Source organism: Oncorhynchus keta, chromosome 1, assembly GCF_023373465.1.
Source record: "Oncorhynchus keta strain PuntledgeMale-10-30-2019 chromosome 1, Oket_V2, whole genome shotgun sequence".
Lineage (NCBI taxonomy): Eukaryota > Metazoa > Chordata > Actinopteri > Salmoniformes > Salmonidae > Oncorhynchus > Oncorhynchus keta.
The window spans coordinates 44,974,293-44,999,782 of NC_068421.1; the positions used below are offsets into that span (position 1 = coordinate 44,974,293).

Sequence of the window (25,490 nt, forward strand, 5' to 3'; positions counted from 1 at the left end):
GTGCAAGGAAACAGACAACCAAGAGAAAGGATATTGTGACATCGTGTGGACAATCAGAGACTTACACCGGGCAATGAAGGAGACGCGGCCATCGAAAGAAAAGGGCGTTCACCAAACTTATCCCACTAAGCGTACCTCGGTCCTCGAAGAGATACCCAACAAGTAAATGCATTCATAATAATTCTGACCCATAAGTGCAGCAGTTCGGGGCAAGGTGTTAGGGCTAAACTAAGCATAGTTTACAAATGTATCCCAGTTTTCTCTCATGCACTTTCTCTCTCTTTCTCTCTCTTTCTTTAAATCTCCATCTTGTGTAACACATGTCATATTGTGTTAGTCCGCTAGGGACCTGCTGCCATTGTATTAAGTTCTAATCAAAAACCTAGACTGTTTGTGTATGTGTATCTTATATTATCATTTATCTTGTTAGTAAATAAATAATAAACTCAATTGGTGTGGTACAGAATGATTTACCTAGTCCCGGGTTTGTGCAGATTTATGAATTATGCGACGTTCAGAATGAGACTGATGATGAAATGAATTAATTAGTGACTGCTGTGAAATCGATATTCTGATATTCTTTGAGTCAATTCGGGAAATGGTAATTCATCAAACTTTTTCTGTGGTGCCCCAGGTTACTGAGTTAAGGGTTACTGTATTAATTTAATCAATAAATAGCACGTCATCACATTAACGATAACAACGTCACGACATCAGATATAGACATAAAATGGAAAAGAACAAACAAAGCAAGATATTTATTTTTACATTCAGCAGTCCAAAAAATTGGTGTGTGTGTGTGCTGCAGGGTTGAAGCTCCGAACCCATAGGCTTTGCTCTCTCATCCCTTCCAGGCTTCTGGGAGGGAGGGTGGACAATGAGCCTGTCATAGCGGATGTAAGCAATGTCCCCACACGCTCTGGCTGCTTTCATGGCTGGGATTCTTTCCTCTTCTGGTACACAGCTTCAGGATAGTCCTCGTTGAGGATGATATACTTCCCTTTCAAGTTCTTGGCTCTCTCCAGAACAGCTACCTTGTCCTTGAACCTCAGGAACTTGACCACTATTGGCCTGGGCTTGTCACCCGGGCCAGTGGTGGGTTTTTCAGTCCAATGGGCACGCTCCACCTCAATCTTCCTGTGGTCCATCTTCAATTTATCAGAGATCATTTCGCTCACTTTGTCCTCAGCCTCTGTCCAGGTCTCATGGAGATTTTGCAATTCCGTCCACAACCATTATTCCGCCTTGATTATCCCTTGAGATGATTTATCCGTCATTGTTATCATGGATTCAAACACAGCACTGATGTCCTCTTTCAATGACTTACAGTTTGCTGTAATCTTGGCATTGTCCTGTTTCAACTCATCGAGCTCACGTGTGATAGAGAGACACCACTATCCTCAACGGTACTCCCGCCGGCTTTGGTCTTTGTCATGGCAATGTCAGTTACGCTGTTATTTCTAGCAGTTCCACATCTGTTTAACTGTCTTCAAAGAGGTGTTTTCATTTTCTTCATCCTCATCTTCAATCTTCATTCTTCTTAGTCTTCAGCAAGAAAGAACATGGAGCACATTCCTTTGCAGCGTATTTACTATGATGTCCGGGTAAACCTTCAACATGAAATGAAATGTTTTTTATTTTTCTATTTTAATTTATTTAACCTTTATTTAACTAGGCAAGTCAGTTAAGAACAAATTCTCATTTACAATGGCGGCCTACACCGGCCAAACCCGGACGACGCTGGGCCAATTGTGCGCCGCCCTAAGGGACTCCCAATCACGGCCGGTTGTGATATAGCCTGGATGTGAGGTGTAATTCAAACAATGAGAGACTTATTTAATTCATATGTTTTTTTTTGTTGAAAAGCATAAATTGTAGCACAAACTGGCACATTTTCAAATCACAAAACTGTATTTATCAGGAGCTACTGTCTGTTCCAACATGATCACACAAAATAACTTTTACAACTGGTTGAAAATCACTGTCTCAGAAACCAGCCAAAACCACATATTAAGCAAGAGAACCTCCCTGCTAGCAATTTAGCTGTTAGTTAGTGATTTAGGGTTAGGTATGGGGTTAGTTAGGGACTTAGGGTGTGGTATGGCAGTCACTGAGGCAAGGGTTAGGCTTAGATAAATAATACAAAAAAACTAACACACCAAAAACAACAACAACAAGCGATGATTCATATCGCTGCCACTCACAAATTGCAAGCTTGGGGTGTACCTTGTAAATCTCAGGATGATGTGTTCATTTCGTTCTGGGATGTAACAACCAGTACCTGTGAAAATAATGTCTAAATGGTGTGAATAGTTATACAGTGTGTGCAAAATGTTTGTGACAGTTGTTGTTAAATTTTGTGAAAGTAAATTATTGAAAATAGCTATTTTCCTCACTGTGACCGAAATACATTACATCATTACTCACCGACATCAGGTCTGATCGTGGTCCCATTCCTCCCAGTCTATACAAGGATCTCCCAGAAAGTTCTCAGTATTGTTCCCAGCCACACCATTCACATTCACCAGGAAGGGGCCATAGTTGGGGTCCTCTGTATAGGTGAAACTGCAAAAACAACAGAACAATGTATTTATTTTTTATTTGAGATTTGAAATGCCAGAATATCACAATTATTTTCGACAGTGAAGAAGGTGCTAAATGCAGTATCACTCCATGCCATGCAATGAATGACACCTTGCACTACATAATATTGTCTGTTAATGGTCACTGAAAGGTTCTACACAAGACAATTGCTCAAACATTAATGATTTGAATGCACTTCTAACGATCTACGGCATCTGACAATGACAAAAATGATTATCACCCGTAGCACTCACTTCTGTCAGACCAAATTTCAATTTGCAAATCGCTCCAATAGGTTCAATCGCCATCACACCCACACTGCCCTATCCCATCTGGACAAGAGGAATACCTATGTACGAATGCTGTTCATTGATTACAGCTCAGCATTCAACACCACAGTACCCTCCAAGCTCATCATCAAGCTTGAGGCCCTGGGTCTCAACCCCGCCCTGTGCAATTGGGTCCTGGTCTTCCTGACGGGCCGCCCCTAGTTGGTGAAGGTAGGAAACAACATCTCCACTCCGCTGATCCTCAATGCTGGGGCCCCACAAGGGTGCGTGCTCAGCCCCTTCTTATACTCCCTGTTCACCCATGACTGCGTGGCCATGCACGCCTCCAACTCAATCAAACCTACAGAGGAGGTGAGGGCACTCAGAGTGTGGTGTCAGGAAAACAACCTCTCACTCTACGTCAACAAGACAAAGGAGATGATCGTGGACTTCAGGAAACAGCAGAGGGAACACCCCCCTATCCACATAAATGGGACAGCAGTGGAGAAGGTGAGAAGTTTTAAGTTCCTCGGCATACACATCACGGACAAACTGAAATAGTTCACCCACACGGATAGTGTGGTGAAGAAGGCACAACAGCGAACAACGAAATTTGTCTTGTCACCTAAAACCCTCACAAACTTTTACAGATGCACAATTGAGAGCATCCTGTCGGGCTGTCAATCAATCAAATGTATTTATAAAGCCCTTCTTACATCAGCTGATGTCACAAAGTGTTGTACAGAAACCCAGCCTAAAACCCCAAACAGCAAGCAATACAGATGTAGAAGCACGGTGGCTGGGAAAAACTCCCTAGATCACCGCCTGTATCACCGCCTGGTACGGCAACTGCACCTCCCACAACCGCAAAGGCTCTCCAGAGGGTGGTGTGGTCTGCACAACGCATCACCGGGGGCAAACTACCTGCCCTCTAGGACACCTAAAGCATCCAATGTCACAGGAAGGCCAAAAAGATCATCAAGGACAACAACCACCCGAGCCACAGCCTGTTCACGCCGCTAACATCCAGATGGCGAGTTCAGTACAGGTGTATCAAAGCTGGGACCGAGAGACTGAAAAACAGCTTCTATCTCAAGGCTATCAGACTGTTAAACAGCCATCACTAAAACAGAGAAGCTGCTGCCTACATGCAGCCTTGAAATCATTGGCCACTTTAATAAATTGATCACTAGTCAATAATGTTTAGATATCTTGCATTAATCATCTCATATCTGTATACTGTATTTTATACCATCTATTGCATCTTGTCTTTGGCGCTCGGTCATCACTCATCCATATATTTATATGTATATCTTAGTATTCCATCCCTTTACTTGGATTTGTGTGTATTAGGTAGTTGTTGTGGAATTGTTAGATTACTGTTAGATATTACTGCATTGTCAGAACTAGAAGCACAAGAATTTTGTTACACTCGCAATAACATCTGCTAACCATGTGTTTTTGTGATCAATAACATTTGATTTGACACAAGCTAATAATCTACTATTTTGATGCTGTTGACTACCACAAGTTTAATGGAATCTAGTCTGGATGGCTGTTGAAAACAATGTTGCCTACAATGTCAATACTGTGGTGATGACATTGCAAAGAGGTAAAAATGTTCTGTAGTTACAAAGTTCAATCAGCAAGGATGGTTTGAATGGACCGTCACTTTTCATGAATCTAGTAAACTCATAACTCACATCGCTTTCTCTCACTCATCAGCATAGCAGGTAGTATCTATAACATTACCTCATCAGCATAGCAAGTATTCATAGGGTAGTCTTTATAATGTTACCTCATTTAGCATAGCAGGTATCATTGGTAGTGTCTAATGTTAACTCATCAGCTTAGCTTCACGTCTCTCTTCCTCCTTTCCTATTAGCAAGTGTGCTGAATGTCATTTGCCTATTAACTTTAGCCTGGCACACTAAGGCAATGCAGATTAACCTATGGGCTCACTCGTACAGTAATCACTTTCCTTTCTTTCAAACACTGGGCATGAATCTAGGGGAGTATTTATTTGTCAATCTTGCATTCTGTCTCTGTTGTCATTTATGTAAGCCTGTACTCGATTCAACTAGAAGTTAAAAAAATAATTACGTACTTCTGTCACCTTCCCAGAATTTCTGACCGTTGCCACTCACGGAGTGCGAGCCCAGGATGAACACAGTAAATTTTAGGATGATGCGGTCATTTGGTTCAGGGATGTAACAGCCAATACCTGCAGAAATAATGTCCAAATAGGTCAATGTGTGAGTAGTTATACTGTACAGTATGTGCAACATTTGTGTGACAGAGGAGTTGTTATATTTTATGAATGTAAGTTAAGGTCAATAGCATGTTTTTCCCTTTATTTGAATCGGACGATTATATGTTCAATGTGTCAATGTGTTGCACTTGTCCCTCAGCAAACAAACAACAAATGTTTTTAATTCTGTAGCTTTGCAGAGAGAGACTTTTTATCATTACTCACCCACATCAGGTCGATGGTAGTTGGTTTACCATTACCCCCAGTTTGAACAAGAATCTCACCAGAAATTGTTCTCATTATTGTTCCCAGCTACATTATTCACACTCACCAGGAAGGGACCATAGTTGCGGTCCTCTGTGTAGGTGAAACTGCAAAAACAACAGGGCTCACTAATGACACCTGACTACATAACATAAATTCACTGACACACCAACTGCCGAGAATCTAACAATGAAACAATTTAACTTAATAATCTACTAACTTGAATCCTGCAGTGGTCTCCTGCAGTCTTCTCATGGCACCGATAAGGACCCCTCTGAATGCGACATCAGTACTGTAGGTCTTATTGGGTGTGTTTGAGATGCTGTTGACTACCACCAACTCAATGGAAGACTCTGTTTAAATTGTAATGTACAATGTCAACTATACTGTAGTGTATAGGTGATAGAGATGACATTACAAAGATGTAAAGTAAATAAATATATTGTACATTACTTTCAGTCAGGATTCCAGGAACCAGCAACAGCAGAGCTGCAGAGAGAAAAGATGCCATGATCATACTCATCATGTATTCAGGTCCTGTTGGAAGTGTCCAGTACTCATTTCATACATGACTTTTTATGTTGAACCGGTAGCCACTCCTTATCTGGGGAGTTTCTGACAAGGAATAAAATGTATTTCCTCTTCCCTCTTTCTCAAGTTATTGTGTAATGTATGTGTAACACATGTTTTGAACTGGCATGTGGCATGAGTTCCAGGAGGGCTGTCCAACCCTCTTCCTGGAGATCTACCGTCCTGTTGGTTTCCAGTCCAACCCTAATTTAACACACCTGATTCTACGAATTAGCTGCTCAACAAGATCTTAACTAGATGAATCAGATATGCTAAATTAGGGTTGGACTGAAAATCTACAGACCAGTAGATCTCTAGGAAGAGGGATGGGAAGCCCTGCCTCAGAGGATCTTTAGATTCACTGTTCACCCACCAGGGGTGACCATTAAGTAAATATTTAGAATGAGGGCCACAAAAAATGGATGGAAAGTACAGTATTTATGGACACGCTTACGAACCAATCAACATACGATCAATAATATATTTTAAATTAGTAAACTGAACCTCTTGATTAAATAAAATGTATGAATAATGTCAAACCTAACCTACCTGGATTAACTACCTTTAATTAAAGGTAGTTAATTCATCCAAACAAGATCATGCTAACTGTGGTCCATTTAATGTAACCTGAATAGTGTCTCTGGTTATGTATACAAGCAATTGTTAGTAAATAGTGGCTATGGCCATAGAGGTATCTGCGCAGTGGCGGTCAATTCTGTGTAAAAAAAACACATATATTTTTTTATTTCCCCTTTATTTAACCAGGTAGGCTAGTTGAGAACGGTGGGTAATGGTGGGTAGTGTATAGGGCTTTGGTGACAAAACGAATGGCACTGTGATAGACTGCATCCAATTTGTTGAGTAGAGTGTTGGAGCCTATTTTATAGATGACATCACCGAAGTTGTGGATCGGTAGGATGGTCAGTTTTACGAGGGTATGTTTAGCAGCATGAGTGAAGGATGCTTTGTTGCGATATAGAAAGCCGATTCTAGATTTAATTTTGGATTGGAGATGCTTAATGTGAGTCTGGAAGGAGAGTTTACAGTCTAACCAGACACCTAAGTATTTGTAGTTGTCCACGTATTCTAAGTCAGAGCCGTCAGGAGTAGTGATGCTGGACGGGCGAGCAGGTGCAGGCAGTGATCGATTGAATAGCATGCATTTAGTTTTACTTGCGTTTAAGAGCAGTTGGAGGCCACGGAAGGAGAGTTGTATGGCATTGAAGCTCATCTGGAGGTTAGTTAACACAGTGTCCAAGGAGGGGCCAGAAGTATCCAGAATGGTGTCGTCTGCGTAGAGGTGGATCACCAGCAGCAAGAGCAGCATCATTGATGTATACAGAAAAGAGAGTCAGCCCGAGAATTGAACCCTGTGGCACACCCATAGAGACTGTCAGAGGTCCGGACAACAGGCCCTCCGATTTGACACACTGAACTCTATCAGAGAAGTAGTTGGTAAACCAGGCGAGGCAATCATTTGAGAAACCAAGGCTGTCGAGTCTGCCAATAAGAATGTTGTGATTGACAGAGTCGAAAGCCTTGGCCAGGTCGATGAATACGGCTGCACAGTAATGTCTCTTATCAATTGGCGGTTATGATGTCGTTTAGAACCTTGAGGGTGGCTGAGATGCACCCATGACCAGCTCTGAAACCAGATTGCATAGCGGAGAAGGTATGGTGGGATTCGAAATGTTCAGTAATCTGTTTGTTAACTTGGCTTTTGAACACCTAAGAAAGACAGGGTAGGATAGATATAGGTCTGTAGCACTTTGGGTCTAGAGTGTCACCCCCTTTGAAGAGGGGGATGACCGTGGCAGCTTTCCAATCTTTGGGAATCTCAGATGATACGAAAGAGAGGTTGAACAGGCTAGTAATAGGGGTTGCAACAATTTCGGCAGATCATTTTAGAAAGAGAGGGTCCAGATTGTCTAGCCCGGCTGATTTGAAGGGGTCCAGATTTTGGGGCAATCAATTCAGATATGGTATCGAGGGCACAGCTGGGGGCAGAGGGAGGTCTATAGCAAGAGGCAACAGTGTGAGACTTGTTTCTGGAAAGGTGAATTTTTAGAAGTAGAAGCTCAAATTGTTTCGGTACAGACTTAGATAGTAATGCAGAACTCTGCAGGCTATCTTTGCAATAGATTGCAACACCGCCCCCTTTGGCAGTTCTATCTTGGCAGAAAACGTTATAGTTAGCAATGGAGATTTCAGGGTTTTTGGTGGTTTTCCTAAACCAGGATTCAGACATGGCTAAGACATCTGGGTTGGCAGAGTGTGCTTAAGCAGTGAGTAAAACAAACTTAGGGAGTAGGCTTCTAATGTTAACATGCATGAAACCAAGGCTTTTACGTTTACAGAAGTCAACAAATGAGAGCACCTGTGAAGTGGGAGTGGAGCTAAGCTCTGCAGGCCCTGGATTAACCTCCACATCACCAGAGGAACAGAGGAGAAGTAGAATAAGGGTACGGCTAAAGACTATACGAACTGGCCGTCTAGCACGTTCAGAACAGAGAGTAAAAGGAGCAGGTTTCTGGGCACGATAGCATAGATTCAAGGCATAGTGTACAGACAAAGTTATTAAGGTAGGATGTGAGTACATTGGAGGTAAACCTAGGCATTGAGTAATGAAGAGAGAGATATAGTCACTAGAGATGTTTAAACCAGGTGATGTCATCGTATATGTAGGAGGTGGAACAACATGGTTGGTTAAGGCAAGTTGAGCAGGGCTAGAGTCTCTACAGTGAAATAAGACAGTAATCACTAACCAGGACAGTAATGGACAAGGCATATTGATATTAGAGAGAGTCATGCGTAGCCAAGTGAACATATGGGTCCAGTGAGTGGTTGGGCTGGCTGGGGACACAGCGATTCAGACAGTTAGCAGGCCGATGCTAACAAGCTAACAGTTAGTAGGCTAGTAGACCGGGGCAAGCTAGCAGTTAGCAGGCCGGGTTAGCAAACAAGCAAATTAGCATGGGCTAGCAGTTACAGACCGGGCAGGTAGGCTAGCAGTTAGCAGGCCGGGGCCGGCAAGCTAGCAGTTAGCAGACCGGGTTAATAAGCAAGCAGATAGCAGGGGCTAGAAAGTTAGCCTTTAGGGGACGTCGCGATGTGGGTAAGTCTGTTTTTGCCTCTTCGTGCGGTGATGTCGATAGACCAGTCGTGGAATTAGTAGGGTTCCAAGTAGCTCTGGGTAGCTAGCAGGCCTAGCTGGTTAGCATAATGGGCCTTCAGCGGGCGTCGCGCTGAGGGAGGACAATATTTTTTTTAGGAGTATGGCCTTATTGGCCTTATTGGCCTAAATGGATGACTGTCATTCATATCCCATTCACCCAGCTCAATGTAACATTGACAGGTTTAGGCTACTACACGATCCTCGACTTTTCCCTATTCCCACCATGAGGTTCCCACAACCTAGCCTATGAATGAAAGTTTACAACGCAGGTGCAAAGGTGTAGAGAAATTTGAATAATTAAGTTGACAGACATTGACACAGTGAATACCGCATTTCACAATATTACATACATCTAGCTGATCTAGGGTGTAATCATTAGTCCACCAGTTGCAAACGAGAGTTTCTATTAGACAAATTCAGGTATGTTTTTGGGCTCCTTAGTGGCTCAGAGGTCTAGGGCACTGCATCTCTGTGCTAGAAGTGTCACTCCAGACCCTGGTTTGATTCCAGACTGTATCACAACTGTCGGTGATTGGGAGTCCCATAGGGCAGTGCACAATTGGCCCAGCGTCTTCCAGGTTAAGGTTTTGCCGGGGTAAGCCGCCATTGTAAATTAGAATTTGTTCTTAACTGACTTGCCTAGTTAAATAAATAAAATATGTTTATCCCCATTCTATTTTCTTCCTTCTAATAAATATTTTTCAACAGAATTGGCTGAATGAATACACCCCTGATCACACGCAAACACAGTTCACTTTCATATAGGGGTGTGCCGAGTAGTCGGACAAAACGAGTATTGTAACGGATATGGGCAATTTTCTGGACACAATGATGAACCGAGTATTTTGTTGATCGGAAGAACCTATTTTCAGGTGCCAGGAAGCAACTTTGTCATGCCAGTCAGTCACAGAGTTTCTAAATCATGCTGTACTCTTTGAGTCGTTGATGTGCGGTCTCAATAACACAACTGTCTAGTTTGCTTGTCTGTAAAGAGAAGTGTGTGCTGTTGATCCCCTCCGAGTGCTGCTCCTGCAGCTTTTGCAGTTTGGAAGTGCAGGTAGGTATTTTGCCAACATCTATTGTGGCATATTAAAACGCTTTCATAGCAGCCACATACAAACAGCATGAGCCCCGTTGATTTTTCGGTAATTCCTTTTCGCACCAAGGCGCTCTCCTCTCACCTTTTCCCTTTATTTGTGTACTTCAGTGCAAAACACATCAGCTGTCTGTGACAAGCCCGAAAAAAACATTCCAAGCCAAACCTTCATATCATGATCGCTAACTGTTGCACACAGCCTACATCATTGTAAACCTATAAGCTAACTACAAGTCAACATAGCTACTAGAACGAACATGTTAGTAAACCACTACAATCATGCCCTTACAAAAAGTTTGGAAGCTGCAGTATCTGCAGTTGATGTTTTGGGTGCAGTGATTGCAGAATAACTGCAGTGTACTGCAGGTGAACTGCATTTATACTGCACTGTAACTGCAGTTACACTGCAAAATTACTGCAGTAAAAAAGTGTTATTTTGGATGTAGTATTTGCAGCATAAGTGGTCATACATGTAACTACTGTGTAAGTCTATGGAAGGGGGTGTCAACCCCGAGCGTCCTCGCTTTTGTATTGAAGTCAATGCACCAAGAGGAGGATGGAAACTAGCTGTCCTCCAGCTACACCATGGTGCTACCCTACAGAGTGCTGCTGAGGCTACTGTAGATCTTCATTGCAAAACAGTGTGTTTTAATCTATTTGGTGAAATGTGAATATATTTATTGTAGTTTTATCTAAAAATAATAACTTTTTAAATGTTTCACTGTTTTTATTTTATGAAATTCACTGAGAAGGATGGTCCTCCCCTTCCTCTTCTGAGGAGCTTCCTCTGCTGTATTATTATCATTATTCTGTTCATATGGCTCTGGCTATGTGCAGTATAGGGTATATGGATCTAAGTCTCTCATAGAATACTGTTAAGTTAAGGAAACACAGTCCATATATAGAAGGTCATTTGAGTGAACTACCTGTTATGTGGAGGGTCTGTACCTGTCCAGTCGGTTTACTTTTCTTGATTAGTCTGTGGATCAATTCCCTCCTCTCATCCTGTAACTCGCTTCTAACTCATGGCTAAACGCTAATCTTCATCTGCTCTCTCTTTCTGCTATGTATTTGAACATCTCAGGCCCTCTTCACACAATCACGCACCCCCCCCCCCTCAAGGTTTTGTCTTACATTATCCAGTCCTTTTTTTCAGCTCCAGCACTGCGTCCATGTATGGTTCCTTGTCTTTCTTTTTCTCCTCATTCAGTCTCTCCTCTCCTTCCATAATCTCTCTCACTCTCTCATTTTCTCCCTCCACCTTCTCTCTCACCAACTCCATTTCCTTCTTGACCCTGCTCTCCATGTCCTTAACCCTCTACCTCTTTCTCACTCTCCTCCATCAATCTCTTCAGTTCTTCTCAGTGCCCCTTTGCTTGACATAATTGGAAAATCAAAATAAATCAGCCAAGACCTCAGAATGAAATTGTAGACCTCCACAAGTCTGGTTCATCCTTGGGAGCAATTTCCAAACGCCATAAGGTACCACGTACATCTGTACAAACAATAGTACGCAAGTATAAACACCATGGGACCACGCAGCCGTCATGCCGCTCAGGGAGGCAAAAAGTTCTGTCTCCCTGAGATGAACGTACTTTGGTTCGAAAAGTGCAAATCAATCCCAGAACAACAGCAAATCACCTTGTGAAGATGCTGGAGGAAACAGGTACAAAAGTATCTATATCCACAGTAAAACGGGTCCTATATCGACATAACCTGAAAGGCCTACAAACCTGACTCAGTTACACCAGCGCTGTCAGGAGGAATGGGGCAAAATTCACCCAACTTATTGTGGGAAGCTTGTGGAAGGCTACCCAAAACGTTTGACCCAAGTAAAACAATTTAAAGGCTATGCTACCAAATACTAATTGAGGGTATGTAAACTTCTGACCCACTGGGAATGCGAAAGAAATAAAAGGTGTATGTAAACTTCTGACTTCAACTGTATCTAGCTTGCTGTTGCTCGCTAATGTGTCCTGGAAGATAAACATGGGATGTTATAGTACCTGAAATGCATATGGTCCTATTTGTTTGCTGTATCTTGGTAAAATGTCAACCCATTTTGAGTCACACAAAATCGTGGTACCGGTACAGCTGTAACACGGCTAACTCGTTCACGACCAAGTTAGCTGTATCTAAACTATTCGTTAGCAAGCTAGTCACCACGCTAGCTAGCGTTTGTTTTTTTCTTTGAAACGAATCTGTATTTTCGGAAACGATATCTGGCCATCACACCAGGTGCCACCGTCGGAGATAACCCACTAATTGCTAGATATCTGACTAGACTCCCAAGCTAGTTATTTTCTGACAGCTAAAAACATATCATCCCAGCTATGGTGACAAAAGCATCTCCCACCCCAAATGAGGAGAAGCTCTCGGCACGAATATGCTCCTGTGGAAACAAGATATCGGCCAAGGACACCCACTTGGTGTGATCGGCTTGCCTTGGGTTGCAACATGCCCAGGAAGCGTCAGCTTCCCCCGGCACCTGTCCACACTGTGCCCTTTTCACCGTAAAGAGCTTCCGTCGTAGGCTCACATGACAAGCTAGCCTGAGGCAACAGGACTCTAACATGGGGGCTGGCATCCCCAATTACTCATCAGAAGCCATGAATATTCCCACAGGGAATCCTGGAGCGACGGCTTGCACTAGGCTGGGGCGACCACCGCTATGCCATTGCCCTGTTGTTGGAGGACTCCAGCAACGAGCTCACAACCCCCCTGCCGGGCTTCCTGATTGAAGACAACGACTCCATTGGGTTTTCCAACAGCCTCCTTTCAAAATCATCTGACTGAAATGAAAGCCAGGCCTGATGGTGGGAGCACCCCCACCAGCTCTCGGTGTGGACCTGAGGGACATGTGCAAACAAGCTGCGAATAAACTGGTGATTCACTGGCCCAATGCAGTTGCAGAGACCACCACATCCCGCTACGAGGGCAAAAGGATACCCAAAGCCAAACGGACGGCCAAACAATTACTACCAATCTTCCCAGAATGCCTGGAGGTTACCTGTGCTTCTCCATTCAAGAACCCTGTCCAAGGTGGTTGACTGCGTTGACATGGAAGGGATTGCTCACATGCCCCCTATCAAACCACTGTTGGCTTCCCATCTACATCCCAGCCAGAAGTCCTCCATGACCTCGACTGGACCCACCTTACCAACCAAGTAAGTGCGCTTCCAGTCCTCCGTGACAGAGAAGGTCTACAAGTCAGTCGCCACAGCGGTGAGGCCTCTCAGCACCGCCTTCATGCTTTTGGCATATCAAGCTGAGCTACAGGAGAGGCTTAAGTCATGTGTGCCGTATGGGTGGTCCCGGGATCGAACCCACTACCCTGGCGTTACAGGCATCAGGAAGAGCGATGGCGCTCATGATATCCCAGGAGAGGGCACAATGTCTCAATCTATCCACGGTGTCTGATAGTGAGAAGCTGAAGATCCTAGATGCTCCAGTAGACCCTAAAGACCTCTTTGGTCCCACTTCTGTCTGCCCAGGAAGACACAGCCCAGTGCCTCCCCTGTGCCTCGCCGCACCATTGTGCAGGCTGCAGCAGGTCAATCCCCCTCAACCTTTAGGATACCCAGACGCTACTTCTGTGGTGGTAGGCCACATAAGCGCTCTCCTGGTGCAGGCCAACCGAGCATACACAGTGCGTCAGGGACTGTCGTACACCCTCCCCTCCACAGGTTTTTACGAAGTGTACTGAGGCAGCCATAGCCCCACTCAGGGAGAGGGGCATTCAGCTGACGACATACATAGACGACTGGTTGCTGTGTGCTCAATCGAGGCAAGATGTCTTCGAACACAGTCAGCTGCTCTTGGAACACCTGACATTTCTAGGTATCAGAATAAACACATTTAAGAGCATTCTGATTCCCACGCAGACAGTCTCTTTCCTAGGTTTGTTTGGATGCACTTTAGCATTCCATCAGTGGATCTTTATGCATCAATGGAGAATAAAGTGTCCACAGTTCTTTTCCCTCAGGGATCGGGATGTACCAATGGGAGTGGCTACACGTCCTCCGGTATGCATTCCCACCCCTGGCCCTGATTTCCCCCACCCTAGCCAGGGTACGGACGAAGGGTCTCTCATTTTAATAGCACCACATTGTCCAGAGAATCACTGGCTAGCGGAGATCACACTACTGTGTGGTCAACGGTGGCCCCTCCCTCTGTGCCAGGCGCGCGGAGAGATTTTCCAGGCACTCTGGGCCTGGCCCGTGAACGGTTCAATTTGAACACTGACGGGTTTCCCCAAAATGTTATTTAGACTATTCAGAGTGCTAGAGCCTCATCCACCAGGTCCCTTTATAGTTGTAAATGGCACATGTTTGAGGAATGGTGCACTAAATCACAGACGGTGACATTCCAGTGCTCTGTCCCGGTAATCCTGTCGCTTCCACAGCAATAATTAGACAAAGGAAAGCTTCTTATCCCCCACCTTTTTTTCTCTCCGGAACGTCAACGGTTGCATATGTTGTGCTCTGTGCGTGGGAGGGGGGTCGTGGGAGGATTTTCACAGGATTTGTGGAAGCATATATATATATATATATATATATTTGTTTGTTTGTTGAAAGACATTCGCTACACCGCTTATTGTTTCTGACTTTACACATGCAGCACGTCCACGTGCTGGCTGGCTACACACACACACACCACACATCCCCCCCCAAAAAGTTTTGTTTTAAATGTGACACATCCAATCAGATAGGGTATTAAGGAGTAACTAGCCCTCTGGGGTAACTGGCCCCCTGTAATTCACATAAAGACCAGAAGATGTCACTAAATTATTTCCCCAAACACTTTTCCTGGCTGTCACTGTTCTTGCTGAACAAAACATATCCCCTGTGTCATCACAACTTTGAGATATTTCAACAAAACAATTTTGTGGTACATTTTTAAAACGTTGTAGATATATTCCAATGAAGTTAGATCTATATATGTTTTTTTAAATATACAAGTAGGAAAGCCTTAAGAGAAATCCACTTCTTTAGAGATAAAAATGTAGATTTTTTAAAAATAAAGTAGTAATATGTTGGATGAGTGTGTTGTGGGCAACTCGCCACCCATAAGCTGCTGGCGCAGTGGTCTAGGGCACTGCACCGCAGTGCTAGCTGTGCCACCAGAAACTCTGGGTTCGAGCCCAGGCTCTGTCGCAGCCGGCCGCGACCGGGAGGTCCATGGGAGCGACTCACAATTGGCTTAGCGTCGTCCAGGTTAGGGAGGGTTTGGCCGGTAGGGATATCCTTGTCTCATCGCGCACTAGCGACTCCTGTGGCGGGCCGGGCGCAGTGCGCGCTAACCAGGTCGCCAGGTGCACAGTGTTTCCTCCGACACATTGGTGCGGCTGGTGTAACAGTACTCTTCTTGCGTTGTGTACAATCAGTCATCCACACGGAACTCCAACATGTAGCACCAGTCATGTAGTCATTATTCTGATAGGAACGGCACAAAATTGCACGTCATGCAACGCACATTTCACCATCCAACTCTGCTTTCACGCACGCTGGTTTGGTGCGTGTTCACTGGGCTAGTTACCAAAATAATACAATTACAATATACAATATAATATCTTTAACAATGTACCTGATAGGAACGGCACAAAATTGCACGTCATGCAATGCAAATCTCACCATCCAACTCTGCACTCACGCACTAGTTGCTAGCTAGTATTGGCGGGAGTTCTCTACAACAAAATGCACGACAAATATAAACAAAAAATAAACAAAAACCGCTGCATCTTATGTGTGATGTTCGAATAACATTTGCAAACAATTTGATATAAATTGTACATTTAAATCATCATTTGAGAGTATAAAAATCCCTTTTGATGTACAGTGAATTGCAACCAACAACTTACCGCTGGTTTGGGGCTTGTTCACTGGGGCAATTCTAACTGGAACATCCCCCCTCATAAGCAAGCTACGCAAACCAGCCAATAAAATGCCACATTGAGTAGGTGAAGGCAAGACAAACTCAAACCAAAACCCCATTGGCTTAACAATAAAGTGGCAAGGGGAATCACCAATATAACCGTGTTACACTCCCCCCTACTGAATTCCACTTGCCAAGAAAAATAACAAAATACAAAACGGCACTGTGCAAACATACCAGATACAGAGACACTCAACATATGTACAGAATAATATATATACTACAGAAATATATATACTACCTAATAGAGAACTAGAAGGTAGAGAAAACTAAAAGGTAAAGCTGTGTATATCAAGGATGCAGACCCTGCTTTAAATCAGTCACTAAATATTCCAGTCATTAGACTATTCTCCTTGAGAATTAGAGTGAAAAGCGGTTGATCAATCCCCTTAGCCCTCATAGGTAAACATGCCTGTCACATGTTAAGTACACTCAGTGATTTTAAAACATCCAAGTAATAAAATAAACCACCATAAGAGACTTTATCATGTCACATTACCATCCTGCAACCTCTAATCATGGTCACAATGATGTAAAAGCAGAACAAATAAAATATGTCAATACCATTGACCATCTATTCACATATTTAACCTTCAAGAGCTAACTTTCTGCTGATTCATAATCTCAATCAGTCTTGACACTGGTTTAAATAGCCTTCCTGCCCGTGACCTAATATGACCCCGACTACCTTCAACTGCATAAGGGGTAACAGTGTTGTGTACTGTTGCAATAGTGTGTCCGTCAACACAGTCAGTACGTAACTGATCAGGTAAGGAATGGTCCGCGTTTGGTAGGTCAGTACGGATATCGTAATCAGACTGGTCAATTAGCTCACTCACTACACTGTTACAGTCTCGGTCAGATTCTTGAAGACTCTCTGATCGAGGCAGACCTTCCAGCTGCAGTATATCATCCACGGAATCAAAAGGTGGAATATCCTGAGCATCCAAGGATCGCACATCACCCTCCAGGCTTGTGTCACCTGTTCCTTCAGAAGACAACTCTGACACCCACACTCTGGTTCTGTACTCAGCACCATCATCCACTGCAGTGTCCATGGCAGCTGAGGCCACAAGGCTGTCATTCATGTCCTCAGACTCTGTTAATCCAGACATGTCTGTTCCCTCCTCAACAGCAGTTGACTGGCATTATCAGGTTGCGATGTACCGTCTTCTCCCGTCCAGTGGAGCTGTTCTGAATCTTAAAAGTGTGACTGTCAGCATTCAATCCAGTGACAAGTGTAGTGGCTAATCAGTTCAAAAATGACACGTCCAAGAACTTTGAATTCAATGATAGACTTTTAATACACCCCCGTATCAGAAGCCGGAGAGCCCCGCAGGACTCACAACCTCCAGAGCTCTCGCTCTCCTTTTTATCTCCTTGTATACATTATCAGTTCATCCCCCAATGCAAATACCCTTACATTCCAATCTTTACGTCCTGCTTGTTCAGCCCAGTAACGCCCACATCTGCTTTCGGCCAGATTATATGATGTCAAGACCCTTCCTTTGACCTAAAGATAATATACATCCCCCCTTCCTGTGGCCTGTGCTCAGACCCTGTAATTAACCCTGTGTCCCTTTTGTGTGTGTCTCTAGTTTTTAGTGTGTTCAGCTGCCCTGGTCGCCTTCACTTCATATGGTTATCTAAGATCAAACAGACTTGTGTTTCCCCTGTGATGTGACTGATGCCTGCAATCCATCAGTTAGTCATTTGGCTGACCCCGTCCTTAGGCAACCTCTTTGATCCTTGTATGTCCAGCTAGTCTTAAGCGTCTATGTGTCTGCATTTTTAGTGTTCCCTACCCCCATGGCCTTTAACTGCTTCCTGCCCTATACAATAGAAAATGCATTTTACCAGAACAAGGAATGAACCCATAAGTGTACCTTTCTCTTTTGTTATCAAATCATGTATATAATCTCCCACATAAGGTAGACAGTATCCTCCCAACGGTCAGCGAGCTTCCGCTTTCCCCGCTCCCCCTTGTTAGCCAGCAATACTCGATCCCCAATCTCCACTGGTGCTCCTCTGACTCTTCTGTCATAAAGGTCAGCATGCCTCTTCAACTGCTTCGCTGCAGATGCCTGTTCTGCATTCATGGCTTCTTTCAGATCTCTCCTCAAAGACTGAACAAACTGGTCATAGTCGACAACTTCTGGGTTCTCTATGACAGAGCCAAAGACTATGTCAACAGGCAGTCTTGGCGTCCTCCCAAACATTAGCAGGAAAGGGGCAAAGCCTGTGGTCTCGTGGATTGTACAATTGTATGCAAACGTAAGGGACTTCAGCGCCTGAGGCCATCTGTGCTTTGCTCTCGTTGGCAGGGCCCGGATCATGTTTCCCAAAGTCCTATTCATCCTTTCGCAGGACCCGTTCCCCATCGGATGGTACGGCGTGGTGTGAGACTTCTGAACGCCTGCAACACTCAACAGTTCGGCTATTAAAGCGCTCTCAAAGTTGGCTCCCTGGTCTGAGTGTATACGGCGAGGCATCCCGTAGACACAGAAATAGTTGTTCCACAACTGATGAGCTACTGACTGAGCAGACTGGTTCGGACACAAGAAGGCATGAGCTAATTTGGTAAAGTGGTCAGTAACAACGAGCACATCCAAGGATTTGTTTGAAGAATCTTCTGCAGACCAGAAGTCTATGCACACTAGTTCAAGAGGCTCAGTTGTTATTATGCTATCAAGAGGAGCTCTGGCTTCCGGATCAGGAGTCTTGCTCACCACGCATCTCCTGCAGCACTTCACATAAGCTTTTACCTCCCTCTCCAGGCCATGCCAGAAGAACCTCTGTCTTGTCAGGTCGACTGTTCTCTGTTGGCCCTGGTGGCCAGCTTCATCATGGACACCCTTCAAGACCATTGCTTTCATGGAGGCTGGAACCACATACAGATACATTTTCCTCTTTGTAACCACATTCTTCGAAACACGATACAGTACACCCATCTTCATGGTCAACTTGTCCCAACTTCTGAGAAGACACAAAACCTCAACACTCTCATGGGCACGCTCTCTCCGGGATGGTCTTCTCCCCCTCTCAACAAAGAAGATGACTTTGCTGATCACGTTGTCATCACGCTGCTTACTCATCAGTATGTCGTGTGGCAGAACATCGACATCCGTCTGCTCTGATGGCATAACAGCCTGTGGGAGCTGTGGCAACAGCAGTGCATGTGAGCCCACTTCACCCACCCAGCACCTGTGTGAATGAAGAACAGCTGCAACTTCATGTCTTGATAAAGCACCAGATGGGGGGTCAACAGTAGCCTGACAGCTAATGACCACTTCGTTGGAGTCAGAGGCTTTGTCAAAGGGGTGGCTGGACCAGCGAAACACATCTTGCACTCTGTCTGTGCGCACAGCGTCGGCTTCAGCTAGTAAGGTCTCGTACGGGACCCTTGTCAGGCGATGGAGTGCACTAGGTCGTACGAAGGGCTCTCTGCTCAAAGCATCTGCAACAACATTCATTTTTCCAGGGATGTACTTAATGCCAAACTCATATGGTGCCAGCTTGGCGACCCATCTCTGTTCACAAGCGTCAAGCTTTGCTTTGGTCAGAATGTATGTCAAGGGATTATTATCCGTCCATACTGTAAACTGCTGTCCCCGTAAGTAGTGGTGGAACTTGTCACAGATAGCCCATTTCATGGCAAAGAACTCGAGCCTGTGCGCAGGATACCTCGACTGTGCATAACTGAGGGACTTGCTCGCGAAGGCTATAGGTCTCGCTGTAGCTCCCGGTTCCTGCACCTGAGATAGCACAGCACCTAAGCCATTGCTGGATGCATCCACCGAGAGTAGAAAGGATTTTTCGAAGTTGGGGTGGGCCAACAAAACCTGGTCCAGTAAGGCTTGCTTTAGCTGGAATAAGGCCTGTCTGCATTCTGTTGTCCAGTCGGCAGCTTCCTGACAGGTGAGCTTCGCTTCTTTTTCCAGCGTGGAGCCTTGTGTCCAGTAGTCAATCCAAAGAGAGGCTTTGCAATGGTCGAGCAACCTTCAATGAACTGTTGATAATACACCACCATCCCAAGGAATGACCTCTATTTCTTCTGAGATGGAATGTCAGTGCCATCTTTCATCAGATCAGCTTCTATTACTCCTGTAATGACCCTCACCTTCTCAGGGTCTGTAGCTACACCATCCACACTAATGATATGCCCCAGAAACTTCACAGACCTCTGCAGAAAGTTACACTTTTTTGGCGCCAACTTCAGGTTGTGAGCCTTGAGATGCTCAAAAACCATTTCCAGGCGCTGTATAGCCAGATCTTCAGTGGGCGCATAGACCAAGACATCGTCAAGGTAACACAGCAGGCTAAGAAAGTTCTGATCCCCAAAGATGTTTAGCATCATCCTCATAAAGGTTGCAGGACTATTACACAACCCCTGTGGCATTTGATTGTATTCGTACAATCCAAATGGCGACGTAAAGCTGTGAATCTCCGGTCATCCTCATGCACTTCCACATTGTAGTAGCCAGAGGTAAGGTCCATTGTCGAGAAAAAGGCATTTCCACCTAACGCAGCCAGCGCGTCAGCCTGGTGAGGGAGTGGGTGGGCGTCTTTGATGGTGCGAGCATTGAGCAAACGAAAATCAGTACAGAGTCTCAGGTCTCCAGACTTCTTCCATACAAGGACAAGGGGAGAGGCGAACTCACTACTAGACTTCCTTATGATATCACGTTCTTCCATCTTATTCAATGCTTGTTTGAGCTTCTCATAATTATTTGGTGAAAGGCGTCGGTAGGGCATCCGAAAGGGTTTCTCATCACTCAGTTGAATGCGGTGAAGACATCCGGAAGCTTTTCCACAATCCAACTTGTGCCTGGAAAAAATAGACGGGTACTCAGCTATGAGCTGGATGAGTTTCTTCTTACCAGCAGGAGACGCTTGGCAGGAGGAGACATCAATATCAGTCAAACCTAAGTCACGTAAGACCTCAGGATCGCTTGAACTGTCAGGTCCGTCAGTATCGTGAAGTTGGCTGGAACCGTCAGTCAGTGTCAAGTCATCTTGGCAGTCAGTGAGTATATCAGCCGTTCTCTGCACTTGCTGCTGTAAAGCTGCTGATGAATCATCATTCACACACGAACAGTCAAAGTCCTCTAGAGCCATGCAAGGAAAGACATCGGCTAGAGTGGCGTTTCGTCTCAATGTCACTGTCTTCTGAGAAGGGTTTATCACTCTAACAGGGAGCCACCCATCCCCCCGCATTAGAGCTACTGTCCTCCCTACCAGTATTGACCATGGTGTTGACCTTGAACTGCTGGGCTCAATGACAACAGCACTGCCAGCTGATAGATTCTGATAGTGTTTCGTAGTCTGCCCCAGACTAAGTGCTCCTGCATAGGCTCTAGAGTCACAGCCCCTTTTAGTCTCACAGTTCCAACTTTGTCAGGCACTTCACTGTCTCTCCATCTCTCCACATTAGCCATCATATCGATTAGCTTGCTATCCTCACCCCCGTCACACACAGGAGTATAAACCCTCTTCCAGAGATCTCCATCTGTCTTCAGGTGGCGAATCAAGTGCTTTAAGAGATTGCTGCCCAAGATGAGGTCATCACGCTGGCCTTCAACCACCAGTGTAGGCACAGCAACTCTACATCCGTACACCTCCATCTCCAGCTCACATACTCCCAAAGGCCTCGTCTTCAAACCACCACAATCAACCAAGACTACCTCTGTAGGATTCAATGATGGACTTTTCAACACACCTGCATGCAACAGTTCAGGTAAGACCCTAGAGCTCAAGGTACAAGCCATGGATCCACTGTCAAGCATAACGGTTTTGACTTGAGGTTATTATTTATAGGGGTGCCAGGTAGGTTGTGCCTACCAGAGAAAACATTGGTTTCTCCTTTTAGTTTGGGTGGGAATGAGTCCCATCTGGTCCGTCAAGTCTACACCAATACAAAGGACTTATGTAAAAGTCAGGATGGAAATAAACTTTTCATAAACCCTTAAAACATTGAAAAGAACTTCAAAAACAACTATATTCTGTTGCGTGGGTTGTATTAGCAACAACAATGATTACACACACACATATAATAATATCACAATGAGTTCTGGTTCCTCCAGAAATGTCCTGTACCTCGGGCCTAAAAAGAGTCCTGCCCGGTAAAGGAGTTCAGTGAACTCAAGTGACTTTTGTCACGCGATGTTTGTCCGTTCATTCCGTGTAGCGTAAACCCAGTATTAAACATACAATCAATATAACAATTACTTTACCACAGAACCTTAAAGCGGATCAAATCTTAATTAAGTCCTCAACTACCACTAACTACACAAATCACAGTATACATCACATCCAAACAAATGAAATACCGTATACAAAAAGGTGGTAGTCAGTCGGTCAGTCAGACAATCCAATCCGCCAATAGATCTCCAGCGGAGAAAGGCCACGAAGAACGGAGAGGTGTAGTCCAGGGACCGAAGAGTGGATCCGATCCTGGGTAAACTCTCTTAGGCTACAAAACACACGTTTAACGGCAACAAAACAAACGGAATAGAGAAGCTTCGGAACTGAGGGTTGAACACATCCTCATGCACGTCTCCATCACAACCCCACTTTCGTGCAGCTGATGCTGGCTATTTAATTGGGAATTAAAGGGAAAGCGCCCTATTGGAAGGAGCTGCACTGAGACGGTTCAGAAAAATTCAGGGCCGTCACACACTTCTACTTCTCCTCCTATTAACACCTTGGCATAAAATAAATCATCATACGGGGAAAGTCTCTGTGTGTTCTGCATTATGATACTCTTCTCGGTCACCATTTCGTCACAAACACTTGTATATACAGACTCCAAATCAACAGCTCTCACTGATGGGGACTCTACAAAAGGCCCAACACTCTCCCCTTCTTCATGCAGGCCTACTAGTTTTCCGGGAGCTGAGCAGGGATTACTGTAGGGATTCCACCAGCTGTGCTCAGAGCTGCGGCCTTGGGGCACTGAGAGCGTGCGTGGCCAGCTACATGACAAAGAAAGCAGAGGTGATTGGCCCTGCAGTGAAAGTAAGTATCATGTCCAGCATCCCCGCACACGTTACATAGCCCATTAGACTTCACTTTGCTCCTATTCCCTTTTCGGAACTTATGGTCAGACTGTTGTGGCCTCTGCTCCAGCACACGCTCCAGCATTGCAAGGATACGTTCCATCGGCTCAGCTGAGCCCTGAATAGTCTGGGCTGGGTAAGGCAACGTATTGGGTACTTCCATGTGGGTTCTCACAGCAGGCATGGTGATTGGCAAGACAGCACCAACTTCCTGCTTCATTGTTGCGATGGCTGGGGTCAAATTAGATAAGTGAGAGTACCTCTGCTCCCTCCTGTATTCATCCAGCCTCTCATGAACATCTGCAGCAGTCCACTGCTGTAATGGCTTGCACTTAAAGATAAGCGACAGTTCAGCATTTAGGGCAATGTCTGATAAACATGACTGTGAGCTCACGAGACGGGTCTTCAACACTTTTTTCCTGTCTCTTTAGACAATCTGCAGCAACCTCCATAGCCCTGTTCAGTCTGAGCCAATATTCAAATGGTTGTTCATCAGTCAGAGGTAATGTGGCATAAAAGTCAGCAAGGGGCATGCCTGAAAAAACAGTGTCACTAAAATGTTGTTTCAGTATGTCAAAGATGGGACTCGGGCCTTTAGATAAATCAATGGAGGGATTGCTGCGTATGCCAACTTTAACAACATTGCGGGCCCTTCCCATAAGCCTGCACATAACCTCAACTGCTTGGTCCATCACAGACACGCCCCTCTTACGCATGTAAACCATTACCATATCCTCCCACTCATGCACTGTGCACTTTTCAGAGCCATCCCCCCGAAAGTACACCGGTTCCCTGATATCAGACTTCAAAACCAGGTTCAGGCCTGACACATCCATACCCCTCGAGCTGCATACACTCCCCATAACATTGTCCCCAACATGTCCAACAATTGCCTTTGACTCCAAACAGGAGGCAATGTTCTGCTGTACTATGTCTGCTATGAAATCCATGGAGACCTCCCCACTCCCTGTATTTGGTAAAACTCTTTCATACACATCCTTGGGCGTGTCCATGGGTAAACTATCATCAAAACCCTCCAATTTGGGCATAGGTGTAGAAGTAACTGGAATTTTGGCTGAACCCCTACCAACAGATGGTGACAGATTAAATGACAGGAAACCCCTACCTCTCCCAACACCTTCCATTTTAACAATGGGAAATCAACACCCAAATAAAAATGTAAATAGAAAAACATGTATATATATATTTTTTAAACATCACGTCAAAATCTAACCTATATCTAGTACACTGGTAAAGCTCACCCTACTTATATCAGATATACATTAGAAAATAAACAAGTAACAGAAAAGTTATCGTTTATCTGTGAAGATCCTCAGTCAAAGAAATCATCAATTTCGATAAGAAAACGTTCTAGTTACGCTCTCTTGTGGCGAAATGCAATATCGCCATAAACTGCACCAGCAACGTCTTATCTGATTCTTCAACAGCAAACCACGGCGAAGTTCTGAGATGGAAATCCAGCGAAGGATGATCCGATCCAGAAGAACGGTCACTGAAGTGGAGAAGAAGAAGGAGGAGGAAGATATGAAAGACAAGGGATTGGATAGACAGAAAGAGAAACTGGAGAAGAGAAGTATGAGGAGAGGAAGATGGAGGTGGAACGTGTGAAGAAGGATATGGAGGAGAGGCTAAATATGGAAATAGAGGGGGTGATGATAGAGACTGAGGACAAGAAAGAGAAAGAGGTGGAGTAGGTGAAGTTAGATATGGAGGAGAAGCTGAAGATGAAGGTAGAGAGGGTGATGGCAAAGATGGAGGAGAAGAAAGAGAAAGAGGTGGAGCTTGTGAAGGTGGGGACAGAGGAAATGTGGAACACCAGGATGAAGAAAGTGAGAGTTCATTGGGGTTGTGGGAGAGAAGATAAACAAGAAAGGAGCTGGGTAGGAAGGAAATAGAGGAGAAGAGAGAGAAGCAGGTGAAGCGGAAAAAGGAGAAGTTGGAAGAGAAGTGGAGGATAGAGATGAAGAGTCCGAGAGTAGATTAAGAGAATGGAAGAGAAGACAACAGAGAGAAAGGAAATCGAGAGAAAAGCGGAAGACATGAAGAGATTGATGGAGGAGTTGGAAGGATTGGAGGAGAAGATGAAGGAGAGTGAGAAAGAGGTAGAGGGTTAAGGACATGTAAAGCAGGGTCAAGAAGGAAATGGAGTTGGTGAGAGAGAAGGTGGAAGGAGAAAATGAGAGAGTGATAGAGATTACGGAAGGAGAGGAGAGAGTGAATGAGGAGAAAAAGAAAGACAAGGACCCAGTGCTAGAGCTGAAAAAAAAAA

General features: G+C 44.7%; 1 long non-coding RNA gene across 6 annotated transcripts; it reads right to left on the reverse strand.

Moving 5' to 3' along the window:
• Positions 1-257: 257 nt before the first annotated feature.
• LOC127931860 (uncharacterized) lies at positions 258-24,741 on the reverse strand. 6 transcript variants are annotated; one of them, XR_008143354.1, is made up of 8 exons: positions 24,580-24,741; positions 5,821-5,856; positions 5,588-5,720; positions 5,435-5,474; positions 4,960-5,076; positions 2,428-2,565; positions 2,227-2,281; positions 258-1,610 (listed from the first exon to the last, which is right to left on the reverse strand). It is a non-coding gene; the product is annotated as an uncharacterized LOC127931860 (long non-coding RNA). The 6 variants fall into 6 exon arrangements; XR_008143351.1 differs by lacking the exon at positions 24,580-24,741 and having other exon boundaries at positions 5,329-5,474; positions 5,821-6,045; XR_008143355.1 differs by lacking the exon at positions 24,580-24,741 and having other exon boundaries at positions 2,205-2,296; positions 5,821-6,039.
• Between the last annotated feature and the right edge of the window lie 749 nt (positions 24,742-25,490).